Consider the following 25,309-nt stretch of genomic DNA (forward strand, 5'->3'; position numbering starts at 1 on the left):
GATCCTACTTACATTGTAAACATTATCTTCATATTCAGGTGAAAAATGTATATAATGAAAACATCTCTATGATTTAAACATACCAGAAAATTAGAACACTTGCTATGAATGAGAAAAAGATTTATTCACTTTTCAAGTTATCCTTTTGTGAACAGGGCTTCAAAACATAATTTAAATTATTAGGAGGATTTATATATATATATTGATATAGTTTGGATTAAAATTGACTTGCTTTTATATAGTTATTAGTTTTAAATAACTGTTTGGTAATATGCATTTGTAACCAATTTTCAGTAAAGTAAGCCATTTTCCCTGATATTTCATGAGCCCTGGCATCTGTAACATGAATCACTGTAGATATGCATAGATCCATTTAGAGGTAGAGGTGGCATTGTACAAAACAAGGGGCAGGGAAATAAATGAGAAGCAGCCTGTGTTCTAGTCCTGGTTCTGTCCACAATCTGACTTTTTCTAACTACTGACCCTTCAGTTACTATTATGTTCAAGTAATAATATAAAATGAGACAAGAAAATTATATTCCTCTATTGACACAAAAGTTACAAAGCTAAGCCATTACTTACTTGTTTCACTTTTAAGCAGTTAGATATAGGACCTCAATACACCTAAATATAGGAATTCAAATGGAATAAGAAATAAATGGAATTAAACAACATCACCTGGTGGTATGCAAAAAGAAAAGAAAACAAATCTTTATCACTGTTCAGTGAGTAACTAATTTTGACAAAAGTGCATTGATTTGAGTATTAATATATGTCAGGCACTTTATTGAGTGTTGAGTATTCAAAGATAAATAATATATGGTCCATGCACTTGTGTAACTATTTAGTATGAAAGGACAGGTGTTAAAGTTGTGTAACAGTGCAATAATATAAAACAAAACTGTTCTTGGTAAATTAAAAGGAATCAACACCTTGCTTTGAATGAGTCGGAGAATTTTCATGAAGGCAAGGATACTTGAGCTGTTCTTTCAAGAATCAGTAAAAAAAAAGTTACAGGTAAAGAAGAGGAGTTGTATCAGGTGAAATGAGAGCGTGAGCAAAAGACATGTTTATGTTGGAAAGAAAAAGGTATTTGGAGAATTGAGAGTTAGGAATGAGTGTAGGTTAGAACATGTGTCGGGGGAGAGAGGATATAGAATTGCAGTATGTAGTTCAGGGAAATGAGAATATTGTTTGGTTTTTAAAAATGCTGCACAGGAGGTATCATGAACTAGAGATCATTTGCCCCACATAAAAGGCAACCCTATTCTGTCCGTCTTTAGTAGTTTGCTGTCCATCAAGAATGTAGGCCTATTTTTGCCTGAACTTCTGATTCAGCAAGAGGCAAAAGAAAACATTTTATAGCCTTATTTAATTGTGAGCAAGCTAATTGTGCCAGGCACTGTGCTAGGAACTTTCACTGTATCTCAGCAATAGCTTTGTTATTATTGTAATTAGTGTATTTTCTAGAGTATCCTATCAAAATGCGAACATCTCGGTATGTCATAATACTCCCAAATTATATATATATATATTTTTTTGCAGTACGCGGGCCTCTCACTGTTGTGGCCTCTCCCGTTGCAGAGCACAGGCTCCAGACGCGCAGGCTCAGCAGCCATGGCTCACGGGCCCAGCCGCTCCGCGGCAAGTGGGATCCTCCCGGACCGGGGCATGAACCCGTGTCCCCTGCATCGGCAGACGGACTCTCAACCACTGCGCCACCAGGGAAACCCTATATTTGCTTTTAATTATTGTTTTATTTCAAGTGCAGAGACAACATTTCCATGTTTAAAATCATTAGGAATCACCCATGTAATTCATTTTAGTAATATAATTCAATTTGAATAATAAAAATACTATATTAGAAAATCCACTGTAGTATTGTCATTATTGTCTTTTAGTTGTATAAAATATAAAATAAAATACATTGAATAAATGAGATTTCAAATGGTTTTTGCTTTTAAAAGAAATAACATCTTAATTATGCAATGAACGTGCTTAATGATTTACAAACAGGATGATGAGAAATCTTTCCTCTAGAAAAAGATAGGCATCTTGATGCAGATATACCCAGGCATAGAACACACTTGAATGCAATTTAAAAAACCCTAGAGTAAACCAAGATGTGAGAAGAAATATGAGATACTCATCAAAATATTAAACAAGGGTTAATTTTAGAGTTGAGGAACAGAGTCGGGGCTAAAATTTGTGGAAAGTAGAAGTGGGAGTTCCATGTTTAGTTTAATTACTAGCAATACTGTTATTTGAAATAGCTCCAGCTGTGAAAGCTTGGTAAAGGCCTTCAGCAAACAAGTTTATTTCTCTTGTTTTTCTTTTAGAAAGAAGTAATACATTTATAGGCCTGAGAGAAGGTAATTAAAGTCAGTGAAGAAATTAAAACTGAAAAAATATTAGGGTAGTAAGAGTCCTTTCCCCTAGAAGCCAGAGGCCTGGAAATAAAGCGAAAGAAAATTTGTTAGTTTTAATTACACTGTGGACTTTGTCCCTAATGGATTTCCTTCCCAATCTATGTTGAATAAAACAACTGTCATGGTTGCTTATTATGGGTGTGTGTGTGTGTGTGTGTGTGTGTGTGTGTGTGTGTGTGTGTGTGTGTAGGTGAGTGAGAAAGAGACATTGAGACAGAGAGAGAAAGACAGCTTGTATACAGATGAAGCAGTACTGCTCTACAGAGACTGCATGCATCTGACAAATGACTATTTGAATCTCCACTTTCTATTTCTAATTAGTCAAAATTTTGAAGAACCAACCAATTTATATAGAAAAGGTATTTAATAAGAATTGTCTACTTTAGGTTAAAAAGTGTTATCACTTTCTAATCCTTAACAAATTTAACATGAGAGCACACTGACTGTTGGTGCTTTTTATCTATTATTAATTAGAAGTCCTTCCTCCACTAAAATGTATGAATCTTTGCCACATCTAAGGTTTACCCCTTCCATCCAGTTGTGAGTGAATTTCGGCCTGCTTCATCACAGATGAAGATTATTTGACCTTCTGTTAACCCATTTATTATCAGAATTGTTCCAGTTCCCTCCTCAACATGCTTCTGTGTTTCAGCCTGGTCCGTTCAAGACCCTCACCTAAGGTTCTCCATGTGTCTGCAAAACCATTACTGGAAATCACTGTTTCTTTCTTCTGATTTCATTATCAAATTTATTTGTACAAGAGTCCCTCGGTCACCTTCCATCTTCTAAATAACAATACAGAAAACTAAATCCTCTACATTTTCAAATTTTTCTGCGATTTATTTTATCATTGATCCTTATACAGCTTTGGGATTTTCAGAGAACAGATGTAATGACTGCTCACTTTTCAAGCGAGAAAGCAGTGATTCAGACATGTTAAAAGATGTCACCTCCTTTAACCAGATAAAAACTTGAATATTAGAGATTCAGCACCTAATGCAGATGAAATGTAGTGCTTCAAATCTTCCCTGAATCTGAAAGCAACTTAAGAAAATTCTACTAAAGTTTCTAAACTTTATGGCTTACTTTATATTCAATCCTAATTGACCTGCATCTCTATTCAGTAATGTTAGCCTGCCTTTCCTTCACCTCTGTCTTTCCCTTTTATTACTGTTCCTTACATTTAGTGTCTCCTTTTTACTACTGTCTGAATAAAAGTCATGTTTATCATGAAAGTGTGGATAACAAAGAATACTTCTTTTAAAGTTATAAACAGAAGGACACCTTTTTTCAGAAAACAAAAATCAAAGGAAATAGCAACAGCAACATAACTAAATAGGATATTGGTCTTCCAAGAACTTATTTTAGAGTCCATTCCATTATTTATACTAATTTATACATTCCTGGAGACAGGAAACTGGTCTCCAGAAACTTTGGAGAGACAGTTTTGGCTGGAGTGATGGACCATTCTATTCAAGAAAGGAAAGGTCTGGAGGAATGCTCACTGGAAGACATTATTAATCCAGGTAAGAAATTAAAATAGGGGGCTTCCCTGGTGGTGCAGTGGTTGAGAGTCCGCCTGCCGATGCAGGGGACACGGGTTTGTGTCCCGGTCTGGGAAGATCCCACATGCCGCGGAGCGGCTGGGCCCGTGAGCCATGGCCACTGAGCCTGCGCGTCCGGAGCCTGTGCTCCACAACGGGAGAGGCCACAACAGTGAGGAGGCCCATGTATTGAAAAAAAAAAAAGAAACTAAAATAAAGTTTTTAAAAAATAATTAATTACTGCTATAGCACTTATGTGCTGCTTTATTGAGAAGTCATATTCCAAAGGACTTCATTTCTGTCAGGAATAAATAAGTTCATAAATAGTTCACTTAGAGACAAATCTAATTCATGGTCCTAAGGTTACTGAATTGGGTTACTGTGTGAATTTATAATACAAAAATCTGTATTTTGGATGAATTCTGTGCATTTCAGGTTTATCACCAACTTTAGATACTGGCCTTACATTTCTACTGTTTACTCATGGCGTTAACTAGTTCTTAGTAATCAGTCATGTATTATAATTTAAGGCATTATTTCAAATATTTTTCCAGCTTTATTGAGATATAATTGACATAGAGCACCGTGTAAGTTAAAGGTATATAATGTGATGATTTGACACACATATATATTATGAAATGATTACCACAGTAGGGTTAGTTAATGACTCCATCACCTCACATACTTTTTTTTTTTTTTGGTGAGAACATTTAAAATCTACTCACTTAGCAACTTTCAAGTATGTAACACAGTAATGTTAACTATAGTTATCATGCTGTACATTAGATCCTCAGATCTTATTTATAAGTGGGAGTTTGTACCCTCTCACAAACATCTCCCCATTTCCCATACCCCCCAGCCCTGGGCAACCACAATATTCTACTCTCTGTTTCTGTGAGTTTGGCTATTCTAGATTCCATATATAAATAAGATCATACAGTATTGGTCTTTCTCTGTCCAAGGTCCACCCATGTTGTCATAAATCGCAAGATTTCTTTCTCATGGCTGAATTATATATACATATATATATATATATATATATATATATATATATAAAATTCACATCTTTATCCATTCATCCAATGAATATGGGAGTACAGAAATGTCTTTGAGATACTGTTTTTATCTCCTTTGGAGGTATACCAGAAGTTGGATTGCTGGATCATACGGTAGTTCTATTTTTAATTTTTTGAGAAACCTCCAAACTGTTTTTCCAAGTGGTTTACCAATTTATATTCCTACCATCAGTGCACAAGAGTTCATTTTACTCCACATCCTTGCCAACACTTTTTATCACTTGTCTTTTTGATGATGGTCGAATATTCTAACAGGTGTGAGGTGATACCTCATTGTGGTTCTGATTTGCATTTACCTGATGCGTAGTGATGTTGAGCACCATTTTATGTACCTGTTGACCTTATGCAAGTCTTCTTTGGAAAAAAAAATGTCTATTTAGGTCTTCTTTCCATTTTTTAATTAGGTTCTTTTTATCTTTTTTTTGCTGTTGAGTTGTATGACTTCCTTATATATTTTGATCATTAACCCCTTATCTGTTAGATGGTTTGCGACTATTTTCTCAACTCAGAAATAAGTCCTCCCATATACAGTTAACTAATATTTGACAAGGAAGACAAGAATACTCAATGGGTAAAGGATAGTCTCTTCAATAAACAATGCTGGAAAAATCTGGATAATTGCATGCAGAAAGATTAAATTTGTCCCCAATTTCTACCTCTCACAAAAATTACCTCGAAATGAATTAAAGACTTAAACTTAAGACCGGAAACTATAAGATTCCTAGAAGAAAACATAGGAAAAAAACTCCTTGACATTGATCTTGACAGAGATCCAATTTTTTGATTTGACACCAAAATCATAAGCAACAAAAGCACAAATAAGTCAGTGGGACTACATCAGACTGAAAAGCTTCTGTACAACAAAGGAAACAATGAACAAAATGAAAACTATAGAATGCAAGAAAATATTTCAAAGATTCTTAATTTAGGAATTCAGAATCAAATATCTACAAATATGGTGAATTCTTTCTGAAACGAATCCTTTTTTAATGATAGATTGCTTACAAAAGTCAACATAAAATTATTGGATTATTCTATATTTAACTGTTATTCTGAAATCTAATTTATTTCCTGATACTTGGGTTGAATATAAGATGCACAAATACATGATTCTATTTAGAATTAGATTGCTTCAGTTCACATCTTAGCATCTGTCCTTTACTAGCTGTGTGACCTTCGGTATCTATCCAAATTCTCTAGGACTCAGTTTTTTCATCTTTTGTAAAGTAGGGATACTAATAGTGTCCATCTCATAAGATGAGGACTAAATGAGGTTAATTACTGTAACTTGTTCACAACCACCTGGTATAGCATGTAAGTAACAGATGTTAAAGATTAATTTTTATTATTAAGGATAGTTTTACAGTTAAAAACAGATCTATATATTTGTTTATATTATTGTTGGCAAAATTTTTCTTAAAGGGCCAGAGCAAATATGGGGACCATATGATCTCTCTGTAGCAACAACTTAACTCCGCCTTTGTAGCAGGAAAGCATCCACACATAAAACATAAATGAATGTGCATGGTTATGTTTGAATGAAACTTTATTTGCAAAAACAGTCAGTGGATCAGATTTGGGCTGTAGGCTGTAGTCTGACAACCTTGGTTTCTGTGCTTAAATAACAAACATAATGGGACTTCCCTGGTGGCGGAGTGGTTAAGAATCTGCCTGCCAATGCAGGGGACACGGGTTCGAGCCCTGGTCTGGGAAGATCCCACATGCCTGTCGCGGAGCAACTAAGCCTGTGCTCCGCAATTACTGAGCCTGTGCTCTAGAGCCCCTGAGCCACAGCTACTGAGGTTGCATGCCACAACTACCGAAGCCCGTGCTCCTAGAGCCCATGTTCTGCAACAAGAGAAGCCACTGCAATGAGAAGCCCACACACCACAATGAAGAATAGCCCCCGCTCGCCACAACTAGAGAAAGCCCGTGCGCAATGATGAAGACCCAACGCAGCCAAAAAATAAATACATAAAATTAATTTTAAAAAATAACAAATATAATGAGTCATGATTTAAGAGGAATTAATGCAGCCTTAAGACTCTAAATATGTAACACGTGTTTAAAACTTCCAAGAAGGTATTTCTTTGCCCACAATTCTCCATGTAGTTTATCTTTGTCTAAAATTCCATGTCAATGTTTATAGTTTTCTCAGCAAAGGATAGAGGCCACCACAAGGAGAAATTGAATTTATGTTAAAAAAATTAAACAATGTCACACAACAGTTTGTGCATTGTATATTCAGTGCATATTAATAGCATTCATAACATCCCTTAGGATTACTCAACACATGTGAAATTAGCACAGAACAGCAATAAAAATGTAAATTATCCTCTTTTGGTGACTTATGTTATCCTTCCCTTTGTGTACAAATGAAACTTTTTTTTATTAGATCAGAGGAAAGTGAAATTATAAAACAAAAAGAGGTAGAAGGATTTACAAAATTCATATCCACTAATGCAGGAAGATATTATGAAATGCTATTGAAAAACTTGTTTAGGTAGAATAACTACATGCCTTTAACTTGGGCCAGATGCTGCATAACTTGTTGAAATACAAAAACCATGACAAAATACCAAGCGGTGATTTATCAACACACTTGAGAATTTGTGATGGAAGGTCTGCAGGATCAATTTAACAGAGGATTTTGCTACGACATGAAAACTGATGATTCTTAGTATAAAAATATGAATGTTTCAAATAAGGACAGCAAGATTATGTCAGCTGCTAGCAGATATGAATACATTTCTTGTGAGTTTATTTGAAAAAAGATTATTCTATGTGTTTGAACCTATGGACTTTAATTTTACTTTCATTTCTATTGCACAATTTTCTACTTATTATCTCTAATTTATATTATGCAATCTAGTAGTAACACCTCCATACATAACAAATAAATCTAAACTACCTGACATTTATCCCAGCCTCATAATACATACAATCTTTCTCTCTCACTCCCTCTCTCCATTCTCCTCCCTCTCTCTCATGCGTGCGCGCGCACGCACGCACACACACACACACACACACACACAGACACAGACATGGAATGGAGTGACTTTGTATCATACAGAAATGATATCTCTAGGAATTAAAGTATCACACAGTATAACCTGCTTAAAATAATTTCAAATGAGTGTCAAGTGCCTTCTTTTCCTAAAATTAATATTGTTTTTCTTATTTTATTAGTTGTCTTTATGAACAAGGCTGTTTAGTGTTAGTACTCACAGAGCCAACCACGTGCAAGAAGCACAGGGTACAGTACAAGGCCCAAAAGACATATTAGAGTTTTTGAACAAGTTTATTCCCCTGATTATTTTGAACATTAAATATTTACGGAAGAGTTGGAGAGGTACTCAATCTACTTATTATTCATCCATGATATACGTAATTGATTTTAAGGTAAAACATTCCAGCTCAGCTAGCTTTTGGGATATTCACTCTTAGCTGGAGTGATATTATGTATGCTACAATGCCTTGAATATCATCCAGATTATTAACATATGACACATGGCTCATGAGCATTATGTGAAATGAGGAAAAACTTTTGCATGTACTACCTAATTTACTTGAAATTTAATGAAATGATGCATTGGAAAGTATTTTGTAAAGAGTTCTAATTATCATTACCATGCCTCACTTCTCTAGCATAGTATGACACATGGTACAGACAACACATTTGCAGAGCATCTTGATTTTTTTTTTAATGCTGAGTAAATCCCTTTAAGAGATGCATGCGTTCAGAAATCGCAAATCCCCTTACACTAGTGAACTTTCCCTCCTCTTCTCTCCACTCCCTTCCACCTACTCATGCTTTTGTTTTTGTGTGCCCCATTTCTTGCAGTTTTAACCAATCTACTGCTCTTCTCTCAATCATCAAAAGATACTGTTGCTGCTGCTGTCCTGTTGTAAAGAATATATATATATATATATAGAGAGAGAGAGAGAGAGAGAGAGAGAGACAGAGAGACAGAGAGACAGAGAGACAGAGTGAGAGAGAAAGAGATAGAGAGAATGTAGTATCCTAACAGAACATTCAGAGCACAACTTATGGGATATGGTACAATCAGATTTTAATAACAGATATGTTCCTTAATAGCTGTACGTCCTTAGACAAGTAACATTTCTGAATTTGAGTTTCTACATCTGGTAAAAAGGGGATAATGATACTTATCAATATGATCTTCATGAGGATTAAATTAGTTTTGCTAAATGCACTCTCTGTAATATAAATAAATATTCAAGAAGTGTTTGGTACTATTTTTGTATTGGTATCATCATTATTAGTCATAAAAGCTCTAGTCAGAGTGTAGGATGAAAAACAAAGAAGCCTGTAGGATGGATATTACTTAGAGAAATTAGACCTGAAGGAATGTACTAGCCACTATTACTAGTAGATTCCTGAAGGCAGCTGCAGCTGCAGACTATGAGAAGAAACCTAGTGAAGGTGAAAACACACAGTATTCCTATACTTAATAGTGGATGTCTTGGCAACATAAAAGTATCACCAGAGTATCACCCATGAGTTTAGCATCCCAACATTTAATTCCTGGAGTACCAATCCATGACTATCTTCTTTGCAATGTTCAGGCTCAAGGTAGGTTACTGTGGCTATGGTGATAGAAATCCTTTAAAGATAGGTGGAGGTAGAGTTTTTAAAAGACAACTGATGCTAAAGGGTTTATGTCTCAACTTAGTTAATGGGAATTCAGTACAGTATTTTAAACTGATAAATGATTAGATGGGATAGAATGATTGGTCTGGCAGAAGCATGGAAGAAGATAGGCCAGAGGATGGAGCACATCAGGGAAGGGACTGTATCAGCAATCTGAGTAAAAAATTAAGTTTGAAATGAATTTTAAAGGAGGATAGATTTTAAAATAAGAAGAAGCTGGATTTACCAGGAGGCAATTTGTTAAGGACTAGGGCTTCGGGCAGCAGGTTAAGATGGAGTAGGGAGGTAGCTTCAAACACTAGATAGATTAAGGTTTAGGGCAAAACATCTGTCCTTAGCATGCTGTGTGATAGCAAATATGGAGCTCCAGCTAAAGAGCAACGTGGATTTGTGCAGGAAACCAAGAGGGGATTTAGTCAAAATGGTATAAGATAGGAACACATTATCAGACATGTGGTCCAGTGTGCAAGCTTAGGCACTAAAATAAGGCCATTAACCACTTATAAGACCCAAGGCATAAATCACATTTGTGGTAGCAGCACATTTGATTCAATTAATATATTCATATGCTACATAAAAAATTTTATTGCATGCCTATGTGTCTGGTTCTGACTTAGGCAACAGGTATATCAGATATGGTCCAAATATTCCAAAATCTGGAGGCATGTGGTAATAGCTGAGGTCCTTGGAGAATATCAGGAGAAATAAAGATACTCCCAAGTTGTACTTTTCTCAATGTTGTACTTGAATTAATTGTATTAAGTAAAAATTTAAAATTATACATATTTTAGTTGCTTTTAATAATACTTATATTGGACCAATCATCAGATCCTTTTATCCTCACACCAATCCCTTTTCCTCACCCCTTTTCCAGAACTAAGATGTCCTCAAGATCATAAAAAATGTATACTACATTGGGATAAAATTCTGTGGGGGAAATGAAATAAAATTATGACTTCAAGAAGAAATAAGAGTGAATCTATATCATCGAAAAGAAAAGAGGTACTCAAGATCTTGTCTGATTTTATTTTTGATGTTTAACCGTGGACAATTTTCAAGCCTCATCCTCCCTCTTCCCCTCTTCCCCTACATCTGGTTAAGTGGATAAGAAAGCCTATGCAGGCCGTCCTGCAGCTTCTGCAGAATGACGTTCAAAATGTGCAAGCTCTTGCCCTGGATTGGGAAATAAAATGAAAGTAGACACAGATGTCACACTGTACAAAAAATTAGATATAATCTTAAATGTAAAATGCAAAATTACAAAACTAAAAGAAAATATAGGAGAAAAATCTATATGAAATAGCGTTTGTTGAAGAGTTTTTAGATACAACATCAAAAAAATAATCCATGAAAAAAAAATATGTTAGACTTTATTAAAATTGAAAACTTTTGAGGCTTCGCTGGTGGGGCAGTGGTTAAGACTCTGCGCTCTCAGTGCAAGGGGCCGGGGTTCGATCCCTGGTCAGGGACCTAGATCCCACATGCATGCCACAACTAGGAGTTAGCATGCCACAACTAAGGAGCCTGTGTGCAGCAATTAAGGAGCCTGCGAGCTGCAACTAAGGAGGCTGCAAGCTGCAGCTAAGGAGCCCACCTGCCGCAACTAAGACGCGGTGTAACCAAATAAATAAATAATATTTTTTAAAAATTACAAACCTTTGCTTTGCAAAATACACTATTAAGAGAATAAAAAGAAAAACCACAGTTTCCAGTTATTTATGGAATCTAAATACAAAGCAAATGCACAAATATAACAAAACAATAACAGACTCACTCATTCAGAGAACAAACTAGGGGTTGTCAAGGGGAGTGGGGCAGGGGAATGGGTAAAATAGGTAAAGAGGATTAAGGGGCACCAACTACCAGTTATAAAGTAAATAAGTCACAGGGATGTATTGCACAGCACAGGGAATGTAGTCAATAATATTGTAATAACTTTGGATTGTGTGTAATGTATCAAAATATCAAATCACTATGTTGTACACCTGAAACTAATACACTATTGTAAATCAACTATATTAAAAAAAAAAAAAAGAAAAGCCACAACTGGAAGAAATCTTTGCAAAACACATATCTGATATAAGAGTTGTATCTGAAATATACAAAGAACTCTTAAAATTCAACCATGAAAGTAACAACTCAAAATCTTAGCAGACACCTCACCAAAGAAGAAATATAGATGGACATTAGACATAGGAAAAGATGATCAACATTCTTTGTCATTATGAGTTTGCAAAATAAGTCAAAAATGAAATAAATTATAATCTGATTAGAATGGCATAAATCCAAAAATTTGCCCATGCTAATTGCTGGAGGCAATGTAGAGCAAGAACTCTCATGTGTTGCTGGTGGGAACACAAGAGGCATTTGGAAGATAGTTTAGCAGTTTCTTTCAAAGGAAGGAAAATCTTACATTTGGCATTTGGAAGATAGTTTAGCAGTTTCTTTCAAAGGAAGGAAAATCTTACAATATGATTGAGGAAACCAAAAGATGTGAAAACTTATTCCGACAGAAAAAGTAGTATATGAATATTTATACCAACTTTATTCATAATAACCAAAAAGTATAAGTAATAAGATGCCCTTAAGTAGGTGAATAGATAGACAAATTGTGGTACATCCTTAAAACAGACTACCATTCAGCGGGAAAAAGGAAAGAGCTATCACGCCATATAAAAACATGTATGAATCTTACTGTATATTGCTAAATGAAAGAAGTTAATTTGAAAAGGTTTCATACTGTATGATACCATTTATGTAAAATTCCTGAAAAGGGAAGACTATAGCATCAGTAAACAAATCAGTGGTTGTTTCTGGATGGAAGGAGATTGAATATAATGGTGGACATACACCACCATGCATTTGTCAAAATTCATATAATTTTACAACACAAATGTGTGCTAATTTAAAGAAATGATCAATTAGGAATTCAGGGACACCAGGATATAATGCAAAATATGACAAAGTAATCTCTCTCACAAATTTATGAAACACACTTATTGAAGTGAATGGGTGAAAAAGGAACTGACATAAGGATATTCATAAAGATTATGGGAAAATAATAAAGAATTAGAAGTAAACCTGATATTTAAGGTTTAATTTATTTTCAACAAATGTGCAAAAAATAATTCAGAGGGGAAAAATAGTCTCTTCAAGTAATGGTTCTAAGGCACTGGGTAACCACGTGGAAAAGAATTACACTGTATACAAAAATTAGCTACTAATGTATTTTAAACCTAACATAAGAACTAAAATTATAAAACCCTTTAAGGAAAACATAGAATTTAATCTTCATGATCTGGGTTAAACAAAACTTTCTTAAATATTATACCAAAAACACAGCAAAAAGAGAAAAGAAATGGCTTCAACCAAATTAAGACCATTGTACCTTAAAGGACACCATCATGAAGTGAAAGCACAACCCACAAACTGGGAGTAAATATTTGTAAATCATATATCAGGAAAGCAGTTGTTTCTAGAGTATATAAGAACTTTTACAGCTCAAAAATAAAAAGGCAGGGCTTCCCTGGTGGCGCAGTGGTTGGGGGTCCGCCTGCCGATTTGGGGGGTGCGGGTTCGTGCCCCAGTCAGGGAGGATCCCGCGTGCCGCGGGGCGGCTGGGCCCATGGCCGCTGGGCCTGCACGTCTGGAGACTGTGCTCCGTGGCGGGAGAAGCCGCAGCAGTGTGAGGCCCGCGTACCGCAAAAAAATAAATAAATAAAATAAAAAGGCTAATGAGCAAAGGAACTGAATAGACATTTTTCCAGAGGAGATAAAGACATGGCTAATAAATACAAGAAAAGATGCTCAATTTCATTAGCCATTAGGGAAATACAATTCAACATAACAAATGAGATACCATTTCATAGCTATTAGGATGGGTATAATCAAAATGGCAGGTAAGAACAAATGTTGACAATGGTGTGAAGCAACTGGAACTCTAATACATTTCTGGTGAGAATGTAAAATGGTACAGCCACTTTGGAAACAGTCTGATAGCTCCTCAAAGGTTAAACACAGAAGTGCCTTTATGACTCAGTAAATATACCCCTTTGCCTATGTCTAGGAGTAATTAAAATATTTGTTTACACTAAATCTTGAGCACGAATGATCATAGCAGCATTAGTCATAGTAGCCAAAAGTGGAAACAGCCTAAATGCCCATCAACTAATGAATGGATACATAAAATGCAGCTTGTCCAGACAACAGATTATTATTAAGCAATAAAAAGTAATAAAGTACTTATATTTGCTACAAAAAGATGAACTTTGAAATGATCATGCACAGTGGATGAAGCCAGTTACAAAAGAACATATATTTTTTCTCCTTTCTTTTTTAGTCTTTAATTAATTAATTTATTTATTTTTAATTTATTTTTTGGCTGCGTTGGGTCTTCATTGCTGTGCGTGGGCTTTCTCTAGTTGCAGCAAGCGGGGGCTACTCTTTGTTGCACTGTGCGGGCTTCTCATTATGGTGGCTTCTCTTGTTTCGGAGCACAGGCTCTAGGCACGTGGGACTCAGTAGTTGTGGCACATGGGCTCAGTAGTTGTGGCACATGGGCTTAGTTGCTCCGCGGCATGTGGGATCTTCCCGGACCGGGATCAAACCCACGTCCCCTGCATTGGCAGGTGGATTCTTAACCACTGCGCAACCAGGGAAGCCCAAAAGAACATATATTTTATAATTCCATTTATATGAAGTGTCCAAAATAGGCATATCGACAAGGACAGAAAATAGATTCATAATTTTTTAGGACTGGGTTGGGAGGAAATGGAGAGTGACTGCTAGTGATCATAGGATTTATTTATTTTTTTTGGAGTGTTGGAATAGTTCTAAAATTGATTGCAGTGATGGTTGTAAAACTGTAAATATACTAAAATATTCATTGAATTGTATACTTTAAATGGGTGAATTGCATAGTATGTGAATTATATCTCAATCAAGCTGATAAAAATAATCTGTAGTAGCCTACATACTACTGTATTCCTAATAAATTTGAATAAACTAGATTTCAGTGGTGTAGGTAATTCTCCATTTTTCTTTAGAAAGCATTACTTATAGTCTTACACAGATACAGACTTATACAGATATAAGTCTGCTGAACTATTCTTTATACTGAAATTATCCTTTTTATTGAAAAATAAAATATTTTTCCTTGAGATCCATGTATACTGATGAACGCAAAAAGAAAGATTATGACTGAAAAATCATCTTAGGAAAAAAAACACAGCTTAAATAACCATCCTTCTCCATAAATTTCTTATGTTCAAAGGTACAAAAACAATACTGGCTCTAAGGACAAAAACTGTCTCTGGAGCTCTATAAGAGAGAAAGGGAATACATTATGAGATATCCCTGACTAAAAGAGAACAACAAAGCTAGGTGGAGTATGCCTAGTTGGATCTCAGTGATAACAACAACAGTGATAATTCCATGTGCAGTGTTCAGTGTGTTCCTTACTGACAAGACAGCAGCAACACTACTATATCTTGTGCAGAGAGATTAAGGCAAGAGAGCTTACCTTTGAACTATCTCTCTGATGTGTCATGTACAGCCTGTGCTCTCTGTAATGAGCAAAACCAGAACAGGGCAGGCCTTCAGCAAAAACAAACATAGCACACAAACAAATTAAAGGATAAATTCAAATACATTTAAAAAATAGCCACAGTTTCATATTTCTGACAATGATCTCTTTTCTAGTGACACTGCAGTGTGTTATTTGGGTGTATATTTTCACCTTGAATTGTGTGAGATGATTCTGTAAACTAGAAATTACATTGTTGCACACTTCTGGGCCATTGAAAGATTAATGTACTTAACAGATGAAATAAAACTGAAATCATGTTAGACCACAGTATGTGGAATCGAATTCCTTAGATCTGTGCCATTATGAATAGCAAAATTATTATAACATTATTTAATACACAGTAAAAAAATGTAATTTGTAAATTGTAACTTTAAAGTTTCTAATAGTCTAATTATTATTATAAAAGGCTTTCTTCTTCCTGGTGCTGACATAATATAGCTCTAAATGTGAGTGCAATAGGTTAAAGGAAATAATTCTGGTTTTGAGTCCTTGTCTTGCCATTTGTTACCTTTTTAACATAGGATACAGTACTTCTGGGTTTTGATTATTAATTTGGATATCATGTTAGTAATATCTAATTTATAAGGTTATCCCGAGGATCAGGAAGGATATTGCAGGTTTTAAATACTGTGGCTTTCCCATAAAATAGAAGGTATTATTTTGTTTTGCATGCAAAAGCATATTTGGGAGCAAGGCTGGGAAAGTAAGATTTAATTGACAAATTGACTAAATCAAATATAAGTATTCTTTAAAAGATTATATTGATAAGGACTTTACTGCAGTCCTGTTAGATGTTGATTATGACATTCACTCTGGGATTTGGCAAGGGCCAGTATGCTAACAAGTATGTATCAAGTTGTTTATTTTTGGCACCCGTGTTTCTCTCTTATTACTTTCTATTTCTGAGACTGTGCAAGTGAAGGAAATCATTCAAGGATGTCAGCTGTAGTCTTACTGCTCACCTAAGCCAGATGTTATTTTGGTCCATCTGTTCACACATTGTCTGCCACAATATGAAAAACAACTGGGGACTGTGAGGTGACCTAGTAATTAACCTTGTAAATGACATTAGCATCACAAATGAAACCAACACTTGGTTTTGTGATTTTCATCAATTAGCAGCAATTAATCTTAGCTGCTTTGCATGATCTCCCTTTAATATTTTATAATTTGCTTAATGGTGGATGCTGTAAAATCACAGTTCTTTGCCCCACTTTTCTTGATATTTAGATTTCTCTTTGTGTTATAATGAGCTTTGCAATTATCACTTTTTGTTTGAATTGTTTGAAACAATTCTTTTCATTTCCTTATGAATCATTAATTTGCTTAAAAAGCCATAATGATTGCTCAGTGTCCATTGAATAATAGTTAAAAATAGTTAACTTTTTGCTAGCATTATAGTGAGTCCTTTATATAAACCTAAAGAAAAAATTCTTTGAAACAATCCTGAAACAATATTTAAGGAAAAAAATTTAAGTTAAAGAAGTGAAAAATTTTATAACTGAATAAAGACAAACTGATTGATTTAAGAACAGATTAAACACAGAAGAAGAGAGAATTAGTGAATAAGAATTGGTAATTTGAATATGAATTAGTGAAGTTGTGTATGTTTAAAAATATATACAATAGGGCTTCCCTGGTGGTGCAGTGGTTGAGAGTCCGCCTGCCGATGCAGGGGACACGGGTTCGTGCCCCGCTCCAGGAAGATCCCACATGCCGTGGAGTGGCTGGGCCCGTGAGCAATGGCCGCTGAGCCTGAACTTGTTGACAAGCAGATCATAAAAGAAATGTTAAAATGTGTCCAGATGGAATGAGATATATCTCAGATAAAGAAAGGCAAGACATTACAGAATATTTTTGAAGAAATAAATGTAAAATTTGAAATTTTAGTGAAAAATATTTACTTACAGATACAAGAATATCAAATATCTCAAATATTTTAAAAAACAACATTTTAGCACATCAGAGAAAAAGTGATGAAAAGAAAAATATAGAGAAAATCTTGTAAGGAATCAGAGAAAAAAAGACATTACACACATGGAAACAAATCTGTGAATGATGGCTAACTTTAAGTAGAAACAACAGAGAAAAAATAGAATGGAATTTTAAGTTTAAGAGCTGAAAAAATTGAAAGAAAACTACAAATCTATTATTGGGACTAACATTTACAATAAATATAAAGAAAAAACATGTTGAAAATATTATGTAAAAATATTTTTCAAAAATCTAGTCTCAGTAAAGGCATTCTCAGCATAATGGTGAGAGAATTTATTTCCAGCAGACCTGTACTGCAAAAATTGCTTAAAGAAAACATTTAAGTTGAAGAATTTCCTTACAAAAATATTAGTGGTTGAAAGCAAAAGTTATGACAGTGTTATAGTATGCATAAAAGTAAATATAAAACAAAATTGATGGTTTTAAGAATAAAAATATTAATTGTTCAAAGTAAAAATAAAAACAGATTAGTAGGGAGTTATACAGAACAGTGAAATGTAAGATAACAAGAGAACAAGATATGAGAGAAGGAAAAATATACTGTTGTGAGATACTTACATTGTTCACCACAGTATATTATTTGAAGGTAGAATAGGGTAACCTAAAGGTTAACATTTCAATCCTTAGAAAAACCAAGCACTAAAATGAAAATAAGAGGTATAGTCAAAAGAAAAAAAAAATGCAGGAGATAAGATATATTACTAATGCTATACAATTAACAAAAATGAAATTAGGAAAAGAGCTACAGAGCGACAAAATAGTTAATATCCTATGGCAACTTTAAATATAACAAAAATAACCTGAATGAAAACTCCATTTAAAAACTAGATAATTCCAGTTGCATAGAAAAGCAAGAACCTATTTTATGCTCTTTATAAGAAACAAAACTTAAATACAAATGAGTATGAAAATAAAAATGTAGAAGAGGATATAACTGCAAACATCAAATATAAAATAGCTAAAGTGGCTATGGCTATCTTAACATAAAAAAAGTATATTTCTATATTAAGATTTTTAAGGAGATAAAGGGAAGCATTTTACGATTGTCACTGTTTAAAAAAATAATAATATTATATGTATAAGCACCTAAAAATAGCATTTAATACACAAAAACTTTGACTGAACTAAAGGGAAGAATAGGCAAACCCTCAATGAAAACAGATTTAATACTTCTCTTCCAGAAATTTATAAACAAGTGAATAAAGACATCAGCCAAGATGTTAAATATTTGAACATAACTGTCAAATAACTTTTTATTGATAATTGTATTTTTTAGAATATTTTACCCAATAAATATAAAAGCCAATTATTTTCAAGTGTACATGGAACTTTCCCCAAGATAGACCAGATGCTAGGCCATAAAACTAATAGAAGTAAACATCAAATAATTAAATTCTTACAAAGCACAGCTCCAACTACAAAGGTATTAAACTAGAAAACAATAACAGTCCAGAAAACTACAAATACTTGAAATAAAATAACATAAATTTAAATAAACAACAGATAAAAGAATAAATATTAACAGGAATTATCAACAGCTAAAAGAATAAATATTAATAGGAATTATAAAATAATTTAAGTTGAATTGTAATTTTTAAAACTACTTAAAATGTATGATGTAGGAAATGTTGTTCTGAGATGGAAATTTATAGTTTTATATGTATATATTAGAAAAGAAGGAAGATCTGAAATCAATAACCTAAGCTTTCACCTTAGAAATCTAAAAAATGAAAAGCAAACTAGATCCAAGGCAAGCAGAAGGAAGGCTATAAATGATTAGGATGAAAAGCCATGACATCAAAAACAGAAAACATTAGATAAAATCAATTAAGCCAAAAGTTGATTCTTTGAAAAAATAAAACAAAATTTGCAATTCTTTTTCCTAGACTGACTAGGAAAAGAAGATAGAAAACTCAGGTCAACAATTGGACATTGGTATACACAATGACATTGATATACACAATGACATTGTTATACACAATGATATATACAATGACATAGGTAAAATTTATTAAAATGTTGATTGAAAAAACTCGGACACAGAAGAATATATATCATGATTCCAAGTATATATTTTTTTAAAAGTAAAACTTTTATTTCAAGGATCCATATTTATAAAGAAATACAAGTGATGACAGTGGTTATCTTTGTGGGGAGGAATGAGTAGTGACCAGGGGAAAATGAGGGTGTCATCTGGGGAGGTGATAATGTTTTAATATTGTTTTGGGTTATGGTCATATGGATATTCACTTTTTGATAAATCACTGAGCTGTACATTTTTATAGTTCTTAACTGTATGTATAGCATTTCACAATAATAAAAAAATTCATATTGAATAAATACAAATTGCCTTTCAAACTAAATGTTTTCTCTAAGTAGACTCTACAGTTGGAAAACCAATAACAGCTGTGTGTACACAGACACCAAATCATTAATCTCTTTTATATACCTATATTTAAAATAACACCTTGAGTTCTAATGTTAACAAACACAAGGCACTCGATCAAAATTAAGACGTGTGTGTGTGTGTGTGTGTGTGTGTGTGTGTGTGTGTGTGTACATGTTTTGAGAACACATTCTTGGTTCATTGTTCTTTTCTAAACTAATGACTAAACTAATGACTGTAAACCATTTAACCATTTAGAGTGCCTTAATGAATGAATCTGAATCTATAAATGTAATTACGTACAAGTATTAACTGTAGTGAGGCTTCTATGTGTGTGTGTTTGTGTCTGTTTGTGTATGAGTAAATTACCTGTCAAAAGCACAACAAAGTCTAGAGAGTCAAAGAGAGTGAAAGTCCTAATGACAGTTCAGGGTTACAGGAGGACAATTTAAAACAAATGAAAATAATTTTTTTTTAAATAAGTGAATCAAAAAAGCAACTGTTTATATTAAGGATAAATATTATCAATATTGCTGGAAATGCCTGAACATTAGCTGAGTGCATCGATTTCAGATCATTATAGTAAGCAAATCAGATTGAGTGAATAAACCTAGTGAATCCTATACATCTTAATGTCTGATAGCTTTCATATGTTGAGAGTCAGACGCTATTCTTTCTGTTTTATGTTCACTATTTCCCTAACTTAAAATTTTACAAGAGAGAATTTGTAATCTTCTAAAAGACCTAAGGCAACAAAGACTCATAGGGAAAAATCTGCGATTTACATACACAAAGTGGCAGGACTGAGATTTGAATCTAAGTCTACTTCCAAAGGCTTTTTATTGTCTATTCCACCTTTGTTATCACTTTCCATAGTAATTTTTTGATATATCCATATCTACTTGAGGCACTTTCATCCTTTAATTTGATGAATATTTTGTAATATAAAATAGAAATTCACAGCAATCTCCAAGGTCTCAAATGTGCGCTCAAGTTCTTCTCCTTCCACAAGGAGATTCCACTTGAATAGGTATTTACATTTCTCTCCCTCCTGAATATCCAATGGGACAATTTATAACTGTAAAGCTACACTAGAGCAGTTTGAGGTTATTTTTTTTCCCTAGTGGTGACTTGACAATACTTCACTTGTATACTCAAAGCCAACAGATATTTGTGGGTCTCTATAATTGTTTCAGCATCTTCTATTTTAAGGGTTGAATTGCTGCTTGGGTAAATCACTCTCATCCTCAATAAGACAAAAGAAAAGAGTATTAGCTCAAAAATCTCACAGCCTCCCTTGTGGTTTATGAAGATGCTCTGCAGAATTTAAAACCTGCAATGGAGAAAAATGCAACTTAATTCACAATGAGCCTCTTCCATGTGAAAGAAGAACCTCAACAGGAATGGTGTTTGTTGTCTTTTTCTTCTTTCTTTAAAATCACTTTTGATTAAATCTAGGAAAGAGACATCTAGCTAGATAGCATATAGTTTACGACAAATCTTATGTTCCAGTCATCTGAAAATTCCTATGACTATGATGATAGAAATTCCTCTAATTCACTTACTTATTCTTTCATTTTAGTAAAGACTCAGTCTTTTTTGAAAGTGTTGTCAGGGTAGCTTGTTTAAACTGGATTATACTTTTCCTGGTCATCTTTGAGAATGGAACATAACTTATCTTGTCTACTATAGTAGGGACAGTTTTCTTGTGTTCCACTTGGCTGTCTACCACCTTTTTCTCCTATAGGTAGCTCTTGGCTATCTTTCATAGCTCTTAGCTGAGAGGCAGCCCTGGGAAGGTTTTATACATTATTCCCTAACCTGGTCATGGTCGTTTACATCAGAAGAAAAGAAATTTGACCCAAAGGCACCCAATCATAGACTTCATTAAGAAACCAAAGAGAAGCGCTATATGACAGCTTTGCCGCACAACTCTGATTCTCTATCTTGGTGTGTTTGGATAAGAGATAAACTACATGCCATCAGGAAGAGGAAAGAGAAAGGCACTTAGAAACAAGTAAAGATGGAATTGACAGTTGAGTAACATTAATGGTCAACTACTGCAGTTGGAAGAAAGAGATAAATACACCTCTGAAAGTTCTACCACTAAAATTTTAGTTAAATCATCAATTACTGTTAAGCTACCAGAGCATTTGGTTTGACCAAAAGATTTACTAGACTTCATAATGTCTCTTCTTATAAATAGATATAATAATGTCAGGTTATGATCAGTGAGATGAAGGAAATATCAAGGGTAAAATGATGGAGAGTTAATAACTGGAGAGTTGGGTTTTGGACTCCTTTGGATATGATGGCCAGGGAAGCTTTTCTGAAGAGTTGATATTTGAGATTGTATTGGTGGATGAGAAGCACTGAGATATATGCAGGAGGAGGTAGGAACAAGTCTAAAGGGCCTGGGATTTGAAAGGGCTTGGGATACATGAGGAAAAATAAAAGAGAACAATTTTTCTGGAGAGTGGTGATCAAGGGGCCCAGAGTATCAAAGAAGGTTGAATAGGTAGGCAGAGGCAAGATAATACTGATCCTATTTAGGCCATGCTAGTAGATTTTTATTTTATTTCAAGAAAAATGAGAAGCCACTGAAAGATTTTAGGCAAAAAAATGTAGCAAAAGCATGTCTAGCTGCTATTTATATGCTTAAAGTATTTTTCATATTTACATAACTTCACTTCTATACCTAAATTGACAATATATATAAATAATACACATGTAAAGTAACAGTGTGGCCCTGGCATTATTCTCTAATTTATTCGGGTAAGAGTGAAACTCTTAGTTAGAAAAGGCTGTGGAAATATGTTTGTTTTGGTTCTGGAAAGCCTCTCCACTGTGGGCAAAACAGTTTTGAACTTCTATTGATCTGTGCCCAATCTAAGTACCATTGTGGACCACGGAATTTCACTGTCCATACTCTTTCTAGGATTCTACTTGCGATAATTTCTCAATATGTCTGTACAGTTTGAAATTCTCTTTTTTAAGTTTTAATCATTTTATTTCAAATGCTCTAAATATTTATATTTCCATTTGCCGTCTTATGAAATTGTGATATTGTGACAATCTGGATATGTGATTATGGTCTAACTCAAATGCTTTGTGCCATTATCCTCTGCAAATTCTAATGTTAAAAGCTTTACAAATTGAATAAATTCAGAAGTATACCATGAACTCCAATCAAAACCTCAAGGGATTTTTGTAATAATATAAAGAAAGCATTTTTAAAGGTTAGCTGGATGAACAAATAAGCAAATCTTGCAAAATTAAGCAAGAAGATTATATTACCTTAACAGAATTGAAAGAATAATATATACTCAAAATAAAGAAAGTATAGTTGAGTATTTGTCAGTTTTATAGATGGAGAGAGATATTCTATTGATATATCAACAGAAGAAGTCACATAAAAAAGGACTGAAACAAACAAAAATTTAACATTCATTGAACAAATATTTATTGATCAATAATTATATATTGTTGTGAATGTCTGGGATTCATCAGTGAATAAAGCATACAATGATCTTGCCCTTATGGAACCTACATTTTGGTACAAATGGACAGGGACAGTTAACAATACAGAGTAGTAAAGATAGACTTCATTGATACACTGAGATTTGAGTAAGAATTGACAAAATGTATATTAAAAATAACAAGCATAAAATCAAAAGAGAGACAAGACTCTGGAAAAAATTGTCACATATAAATCAGATACGTGGTTAACATCATATAATTATATAATTTAAGTAGACAAAAGTGTTCATAAAATTTTTACACATGTATATTAAAACAATGATTATTTTAATCTATAAACTTGGCAAAGGTTTAAAGCTTGACAAAATGTTCGTTCAATACTGTGACATATTTTCTTATTTAGTTGAAGGCAAATGCACATTACCACACCTTCTCTTGAGAACAAATAGTCAGTAGATGCCAACATATATTTAAAATATCAATACTCTGTTACCAGTAATCTCACTTATAGAAGTTTATACTACAAAGTAATCAGAGAGGTTTTCAAAGATTTATGTACAGAGAGAACTGCTGCCGTGTTAAGATAATAATAGGGGAAACCTGAAAAAAATCAGAATACCTAAGAACAAAGAAATAATGAAATACTTTTTGATGCATCCTTTTATTCTAATCCACTCTGTAATTAATCATTACTATAGAGATTTACTACCACAACCAACCTATTCCATTGCCATCATTTAATGACAAGCAATAATCTAGATTTTCTCTTTGCATGTATTGTGCAACCAACTCCTTGACCAATGTCCTCTCAACAGGGAGTAAGACAGATCTTTACAAAATTAAATTCAACATACAACCTTGCCATAAAATACTCTAAGGGCTCTGGATTGCTTTCAGAACAGGGAGCGAGTAATTAATATACCCTACCTTATCTTTAATGTAGCCTATAATTCCCTAGAGGTTTGGCCCTGACCTACCACTCAGCCTACATTCACACCAGGTTTCCTCCTTCTATTCTGAGTTCTGGAAATCCTTGCTGTATTTCAGCTTATTACTCAGCCATAAAAAAGAACGAAATAGTGCCATTTGCAACAACGTGGATGGACCTAGAGACTGTCATACTGAGTCAAGTAAGTCAGAAAAAGACAAATAACATGTGATATCGCTTATATGTGGAATCTAAAAATGGGTACAAATGAACTTATCTACAAAACAGAAATAGAGTTACAGATGTAGAAAATAAACTATGGTTACCAGGGGGTAAGGGATAAATTGGAAGATTGGGATTGACATACACACTACTATATATAAAATAGATAACTAATAAGGACCTACTGTATAGCACAGGGAACTCTATTCAATTACTCTGTAATTGCCTATATGGGAAAATAATCTAAAAAAGAGTGGATAAATGTATATGTATAACAGATTCACTTTGCTGTACATCTGAAACTAATATAACATTGTAAATTAACTATACCCCAATAAAAATTTTTAATAAAAGTATCATGCATACCCCTGGACATAGCCTTTGCATACACTGCTCACTCTGGCATACAGCAGGCACTCAAATATTCGGTGGATGAAAAAATGAATAAACTAATGCATGAGTGATTAAAAGAATTAATGAAAAATTAGTACAGTTCATAATGTAATAAAGTACAGAGAATATAATCCCACATTTTAAGCCACAGTGTCTGAGATAATACAATTGATTACTTGAAAGAGTTTATTTGGAATGAGAACTAAATCTTGTGGAAAGTTATAGACATGTTGATATCTGTGATACAATACGATATTCAGTAGACACCATTTATCAGGTAATTGGAATAAAGGAATTAGGGTTCAGGTAGGAGACTGAGACTGCATATGTAAATGTTGGATTGCTCTTCTCAGATGAGATTATTTCAACTGTCAGCAGTTTAACTCAAGATGTCTTTTTAATGTACTGATTATGTTGCAGACATTCTGTTTGGTGATGGAAAAATAAAGCTGAAGAAGGCACATTTCCTAATATATTTTAGTCTAATAAGAAGGTTGTATTATAAAAAAAAGAATATTAGAATACAGAAAATGAATGCAGTACATGAATATTAAAATAAGGTTTCTGAAAATAGAAACCATTATAAATATAGGA

The sequence above is a fragment of the Neophocaena asiaeorientalis genome, unplaced genomic scaffold (genome assembly GCF_003031525.2).
Source record: "Neophocaena asiaeorientalis asiaeorientalis breed wild unplaced genomic scaffold, Neophocaena_asiaeorientalis_V1.1 scaffold42, whole genome shotgun sequence".
Classification (NCBI taxonomy): domain Eukaryota; kingdom Metazoa; phylum Chordata; class Mammalia; order Artiodactyla; family Phocoenidae; genus Neophocaena; species Neophocaena asiaeorientalis.